This window comes from Coregonus clupeaformis, chromosome 7 (genome assembly GCF_020615455.1).
Source record: "Coregonus clupeaformis isolate EN_2021a chromosome 7, ASM2061545v1, whole genome shotgun sequence".
NCBI lineage: Eukaryota > Metazoa > Chordata > Actinopteri > Salmoniformes > Salmonidae > Coregonus > Coregonus clupeaformis.
Genome location: NC_059198.1, coordinates 6,671,580 through 6,678,825, shown reverse-complemented (window position 1 = coordinate 6,678,825; position 7,246 = coordinate 6,671,580). Strand labels below are relative to the sequence as shown.

At 46.2% G+C, this 7,246-nt stretch overlaps 1 long non-coding RNA gene across 1 annotated transcript; it reads left to right on the top strand.

Moving 5' to 3' along the window:
- The first annotated feature begins 138 nt into the window (after positions 1–138).
- LOC123491301 lies at positions 139–4,324 on the top strand. The gene is made up of 3 exons (XR_006661270.1): positions 139–268; positions 1,330–1,558; positions 4,042–4,324. It is a non-coding gene; the product is annotated as an uncharacterized LOC123491301 (long non-coding RNA).
- The last annotated feature ends 2,922 nt before the right edge of the window (positions 4,325–7,246 follow it).

The following is a 7,246-nucleotide window of genomic DNA, read 5'->3' as shown; positions in this document are numbered from 1 at the left end:
GACCTAATACTGTTCACTGTCTTAAAGAAGTGCTATGAGACTCTCAAATATCAAATCAGTCAAATGCAGGCCTGTGTGATCAAGAAAATGTCATTGAGTATCGGTGGTGTCTCCTCTCAACCTAGGTCTGTGGCTCAAAGTGCACTTTAAAGCCACTGTTGTACGACAAGAGTATGAACAGGCCCTGTTGTATATGCAGGATTCCAGTGAAGAGGAGGAGGAAGGAAGAGAGGAACTGTGGGATCTAGAAGCAGACACAGAGCTTGTGGTAAGGAACTGTCACTAAGGGTCTGGTGAGACATCCTGGATCAAAAAGAGGCACAGCCATAGACCCACTCCGACAGGCAGTGGCTAATCCTAACTTGAGATCTGTGCACATAACATGCTTTTTCATGTAAAGCGCCCGTTGACATTAACATCAAATTGCAATCATGTGATCCATTTACCAGGCAGAGTTGAAGGAGATAATGTGGGAGTGGAGTACAAAACCTTGCAAGTCTGTCGACCAATCCAATGCTCTCTCCTGGCCTCTGTCTCCTATTGGCTCGTCTCCTCTGGAGCCCCTCCTCATTGAGATGATTGACATGTATCTTGACACCCTCCTTGATGCCTTGGAGGATGGGTTAGGGCAGAGCAGTAGAGAACACTGGTTGTTACCTTGCAGGATGGGTTAGGGCAGAACAGTAGAGAACACAGGTTGTTACCTTGCAGGATGGGTTAGGGCAGAGCAGTAGAGAACACAGGTTGTTACCTTGGAGGATGGGTTAGGGCTGAGCAGTAGAAAACACAGGTTGTTACCTTGGAGGATGGGTTAGGGCAGAGCAGTAGAGAACACAGGTTGTTACCTTGCAGGATGGGTTATGGCAGAGCAGTTAAGAACAGGTTCATAAGAGTAGACAAGGTGAGGAGGGTGGAACGAATAGATAGATACTGTATATAGATCATCACAAATATGTATGCACACTGTCATATACTGGCATTTTAAGTCAAGCCTTTCTGAGACAAATGCAAAGAATGTAATTGAATTGGAACTGGGTTCATATCAGAACTACAGACATTACCTCTGAATGGTTGAATCTTGTGATTTCTTTGTTGCATAATGTAAATGTACTTATGAAAGAGTGTCTTGTACAGTAGACTGGAGCCTGTGTTTTTCTTGAATTATTATTTTTACCAATAAATCAATAAAAACGAATCACATAATGTGAATTGAATGCCCATAATTCAACATAATCCATATAACAGAAGATATATGTTTTTAATATTGTGAATGGTGCTCATTTTTCATTCATTTTTTATAGACCCTACAATCTTTTTATTGTCTTTTAGACCCTGCGATCCATGTTGGCGACCGTAAAATGGTCAATGAAGAGGAAATCCCACCACATGTAGCCACAGGCCGCAGCAAACCTGTCCGTCAAGACTCAGCACAAGTCACTGGTGAGGAGGAGGGGCATCACCCGCCTCCACCTACTGCCTCAACCAATGACAATGCATCGCAGGGTGTTGAGCCAACCCCCCACCGACAAGCCCACCCAACCAGAGCTCACTCATTCAGGTACAAGAGTGCATATTGTCAACTAAGTAAATACTGTGTAGATGACAAAGCGGGGCTCTGAACAGACACGCACACACGCACGTGCGCGCACGCACACACACACACACACACACACACACAAACCTAGCTCTCTGACTCCCGCGCCAGAATCAGACACACACTTGGCACCAGCATCTCTCTGCTCCACCCAACTACAACCCCAACCTGAGTTGTTACTGCATCTCCAAACCCGACAGTCAGTTCTTTATGACCAATCATATTAAACCGTGGCCTTCTCATAATGAGATTTATAGGCGTGGCTTTCACAATGTGATCTGCCCTCTCAGTCTGCTGTGATTGATCACTGTGTGTGGGTCCCCTTCGTCTCCACAGACTGAGAGTGAATTAGCTATTGATCCCGGCCTGGGCTCACTCCTGTGTGTTATAGGACGGACCCTGACTGGAGGTGTGGTTTGTGGGGTGTCAAGACACTCCTGCTGCTTAAAGTCATGGTGGTTTCCTCTTAGTGTTAATGTGGAGATGATGAATTATATAATGGAATAAATATTGGAAGCCACTGTATGTTGATTGACTGTGGATCAGGGATGGATGCTCTTCCACTGGCTACTACAGTATACAATGGTTGTGATATGGATGTGTGTGTGTTCATCCAGGTCCTCAGGGCTTGGTCCTGAGCAGACAGAGAGAGTAAAGAGTGGCAGCAGTCCAGGCCAAATGGGCCGGAGACATGGAGCTAGCCAGAGGTTACTATCGGAGACATGGAGCTAGCCAGAGGTTACTATCGCAGACATGGAGCTAGCCAGAGGTTACTATCGCAGACATGGAGCTAGCCAGAGGTTACTATCGGAGACATGGAGCTAGCCAGAGGTTACTATCGCAGACATGGAGCTAGCCAGAGGTTACTATCGGAGACATGGAGCTAGCCAGACGTTACTATCGGAGACATGGAGCTAGCCAGACGTTACTATCGGAGACATGGAGCTAGCCAGACGTTACTATCGGAGACATGGAGCTAGCCAGACGTTACTATCGGAGACATGGAGCTAGCCAGATGTTACTATCGGAGACATGGAGCTAGCCAGATGTTACTATCGGAGACATGGAGCTAGCCAGACGTTACTATCGGAGACATGGAGCTAGCCAGACGTTACTATCGGAGACATGGAGCTAGCCAGACGTTACTATCGGAGACATGGAGCTAGCCAGACGTTACTATCGGAGACATGGAGCTAGCCAGACGTTACTATCGGAGACATGGAGCTAGCCAGAGGTTACTATCTGAGACATGGAGCTAGCCAGAGGTTACTATCGGAGACATGGAGCTAGCCAGACGTTACTATCGGAGACATGGAGCTAGCCAGACGTTACTATCGGAGACATGGAGCTAGCCAGACGTTACTATCGGAGACATGGAGCTAGCCAGACGTTACTATCGGAGACATGGAGCTAGCCAGACGTTACTATCGGAGACATGGAGCTAGCCAGACGTTACTATCGGAGACATGGAGCTAGCCAGACGTTACTATCGGAGACATGGAGCTAGCCAGACGTTACTATCGGAGACATGGAGCTAGCCAGAGGTTACTATCGGAGACATGGAGCTAGCCAGATGTTACTATCGGAGACATGGAGCTAGCCAGATGTTACTATCGGAGACATGGAGCTAGCCAGAGGTTACTATCGGAGATATGGAGCTAGCCAGACGTTACTATCGGACAGCAAAAGTACCACACACACACACACCACTCATTCACTGTCACCTGACTAAGGTGAATCACACACCACATGCCCAAACATGACACACAGCCAAGATGCCACCAGCATGATACCAACCAGCCACTTGGCAAACACTGCTCTGCCCAGCGGAGCCAAAACAAGATGGGCATCTTTACTGCCATCCCTCCCTGTGCCCACCAACCAACCAGGGATCTGGGTCACAGTCGTACAATATATTCTGCCCAGTCATCGAGGGCAGACGTCCCTCACAGCTCTCCTCAGGAAAGTGTGTGTGTGTGTGTGTGTGTGCGTGCATGTGTGTATTTGCCATTTAGCAGAAGCTTTTGTGTGTGTGTGTTTGTATGTATGTGTGTGCATGTGTGTGTGTGTGTTTGTGTGTATGTGCGTGCGTGCGTGTGAGTACACAACAATCAGTCTGATAGATGGCCTCAGCAGCATGTAATATAATAGAGTCAATAATGAGGGTCATAAGTCAACTTAATGGTTTGTTTGCTTGTTTGTGTGTGTTTGTGTGTTTCTCTCTCTTTCTTCCACACTCTCTCTCTTTCTCCTCCTCCTCTCTCTCTCTCTCTCTCTCTCTCTCTCTCTCTCTCTCTCTCTCTCTCTCTCTCTCTCTCTCTCTCTCTCTCTCTCTCTCTCTCTCTCTCTCTCTCTCTCTCTCTCTCTCTCTCTCTCTCCCTTCAACCCTCTCATTCATTCTCTCTCTCTCCATCCATCTCATCCTCCTCCATTTCTTCTTCTCTCAGAAATTAGAGGTGATGGTTGAAGAGGCATCTGAGAGAGGAGAGTGTGTGGACATCAGCTCCATACTGCCCCCTCCTGGTGGGTCCTCAATTACACCACAATGGGAACTGAAACCTACAGTAGTGCTTCATCACGGACTACTACTCCACCGATTACTGCTCTCTCCCCAGTAACACCAATGTCATTATTTCAGTGCATAATACCCCCATATGTAGTTAATATATTCCATTTAAGGTTTTATTTAAGGGTTGCTAGTTCAGACAGTGGTCTGGTCATTAATAAAGGCTTGGGAGAGAACTTCAAACAAAAAAAGTATATTTGAAATAATAAAATCCCTCTTTCTCTCTTCTCACTCTCCGTCTTTCATTTCTTCTCTGAGGGGTTGAGCTCTATAATGGGAGCAGGCTAATGAGGGAGGGAGAGAGAGAGAGAGAGAGAGAGGGAGTCGCTTACTAATTCTCTCTCTCCTGAGGCAGACTGGTTGTTTCCATCTCCTCCTCACCCAGACGAACCACTCCAACAACAGACAGAGACAGACGCCAGCCTCAGTCACATGACTTGTCCTGCCAGTAAGAAGGAGCAGCCTCCTGGCAGCATGATCATGGTATTTATCCTCTCCTCTCTAGCCGCTTCAAGTCATCCTCTATGTTTTCACGTCCATCACTGTGTTGTCATTGTAGGTGCCTAGTGCAGAAGACAAGGTACAAGTCTACTCCCAGCCCCTCCCAGTGCCTCCTGGGGCCTCAGACCAGTACCGCTAGCTGATAGAGGTCCTCACACAGCAACAACAGGTTACTATACCACTTCCTTTATTACACACTGAATTACACTGGTTATTACAGTAACCTAACTAAGTCTGTCCCTCTCCTCCCTCCATCAGAAGTGTCTGTGCCAGCGGTTCACTCACATAGGGGAGGTCACTGAGACAGCTAGGTCAATGCTGACCCTTTTCATTACCTCTTTTACATCGATAAATGATATATGCATTATATAACGGATACCAAACAGGTGGACATGTGCTGCCTTAGGACAGGTCAGCCATGCAGAATGACACTGTTGATGTGAGAATGTGTATTGTTGAGACAGGGTGGAGGTGCTGGCAGAGGAGTGTAGGAGACACCTGGAGGTAGTGAAACAGGCACAGAGTAGAGGACACCTGTTACCCCCATACCACACAGAGGAACACACCTTCAACACCTGCAGGTACACTACCAACACACACCTCACACACACACCTCACACAACATACCCAGTCACAAATGACACATAGAGGAACTCACCTTCTACACATGCAGCAGCTTGTTACAAGTGCATTGAGAGACCAGTGATGTGGCCCTCTAGTGGTGTTGTTGTGATATAGCCATCTAGTCCAGTCCTGGGGTTTGTTCCTGCTAGTGCTAGGTGAGGTAAGTACAGCCAGACAACCCTATGGCTATTTCCAGTTCCAGGCATTGAAAAATAAAGATTTCCCTGAAACGTGTGTGTGTCCATGGCAGACAGATGGCTGCATTGACTGTCCCTGACAGAGATTGATGCATAGAGACACTGGCCCAGTCTTTTCATCAATCCACTTATTGATTAACTGATTTGCTGATCCATACCAATGCTCACAGGCTGATAGATACACTGGGCCGAGCAGCACACACACACATACATTCCCCCACCACGTATGATTCCTTGTGTTTCTGTCCTGAAGGATCATCCCCTCGCTAACAGGAAGTGACATAGCGTTGACCATAGTGAAGGGCATCAACCTCCCGGTCCCTACAGGTATGAATAACTTAATCATACTGTAGGATTATATCCCCCGTTCTCTCATAATCAGACTCAAACACTGACGTTGGAAGAGCATCTCTGGAAGTGGAAGAGCATCTCTGTTTAGCAAATTAGATGACCGCAGTTAGCATCTAATCTAGGTGTGCGAAGAAGATCATTGTTTACATGTACGCATCATCTTTGATCAGGAGGAAGCACAGAGGGACCAAACCTGTGAGAAGCACTACCTATCCAGGTGCCTGCTCTATAACAGTCCTTACCCGAATTAAACTCTTTACCTATCAATATGTATAAAACAGTCAATGTATTAATCATTACCACTTATCAGTCGTCATTCTGAATGGTCGTAGACTTCTTGGATCTGCAAGAACCCAAGCTTTACTTATGATTCAGCACTACGCAAATTGGTTTAATAATTTATTTACTACCTAACTAACTAATAACACAGAATAACCCTTGTGGACTAACAACAACATGACTGCTTGGTTACCAAAAGAGGGAGGGGTAGTGAGCAAGAGAGAGAAAGAAAGAGAGACACAACACTTATCGTACATTTGGAAACTACGCTCACAGTAATCATTTACTTTGCACACGAACCACCGCCCATTTGGAGTAAGAAATCATGAATGTATTTAGTTTGAATGCCTTCGTTCGCCGTTTATCTCTGTCGGACTAAGCCTTCTTTAAAAGGGTTTGGCTGGGTCTCCGGTGGGTCACTTGTAAGACTCAAGTCTTGTCCACAAGAGGTCACAATGTCCTTCTTCTTAGTTGTCCTGGTCTGTAGTGGAGTCTCTCCAGAACAGCTACTTAGCTGTCCCAGTGATTGTCTGAGAGGGGAGCTTTCTTCTGCACCTCGTGTGGTTAGTTAGAGTTTGAACCACCTTACACACACAGCTGCAGCCTGGCAATGTTCGAGTCTAGTCTGAGAGGTGATCTTCTTCACCTTGTGTTGAGGTTCAACGTTCCAACCATTTTCAGACGTGTAGCGACCACTCCACGTCTTTCTGGTCTACTATGTTAATTCTTAACTCATCCTTTATACACTAAAAGGGGGGCGTTCCATCATGCTGACACGATCTCTGAGCTCACTCGGGGTGTGGCTACTTACTGGTGCAAAGCTTATATGAAAAACAATTATCTCATTAGAAAACAAAAATACTCTCATCAGTTTTCATATCTTCTACACAACGTAAAGGATGAAAACCTGACACATACAGTGTGTATACTTTCCAAGTTACAATATTTTCTTGATACCATTCTTAATGACATCACAAAATAATAAACAATATGACATGATTATTCTTTAGGGCCCCACTGACCATTCCCCACATTCTTATCTTAGACATATTGTTCCAGTATTCACTTTTTGGACGGCTGAATGGTCCCATCTGGCCGGCCGAACGGTCTCATTTGGCCTGCCGGCCGACCATA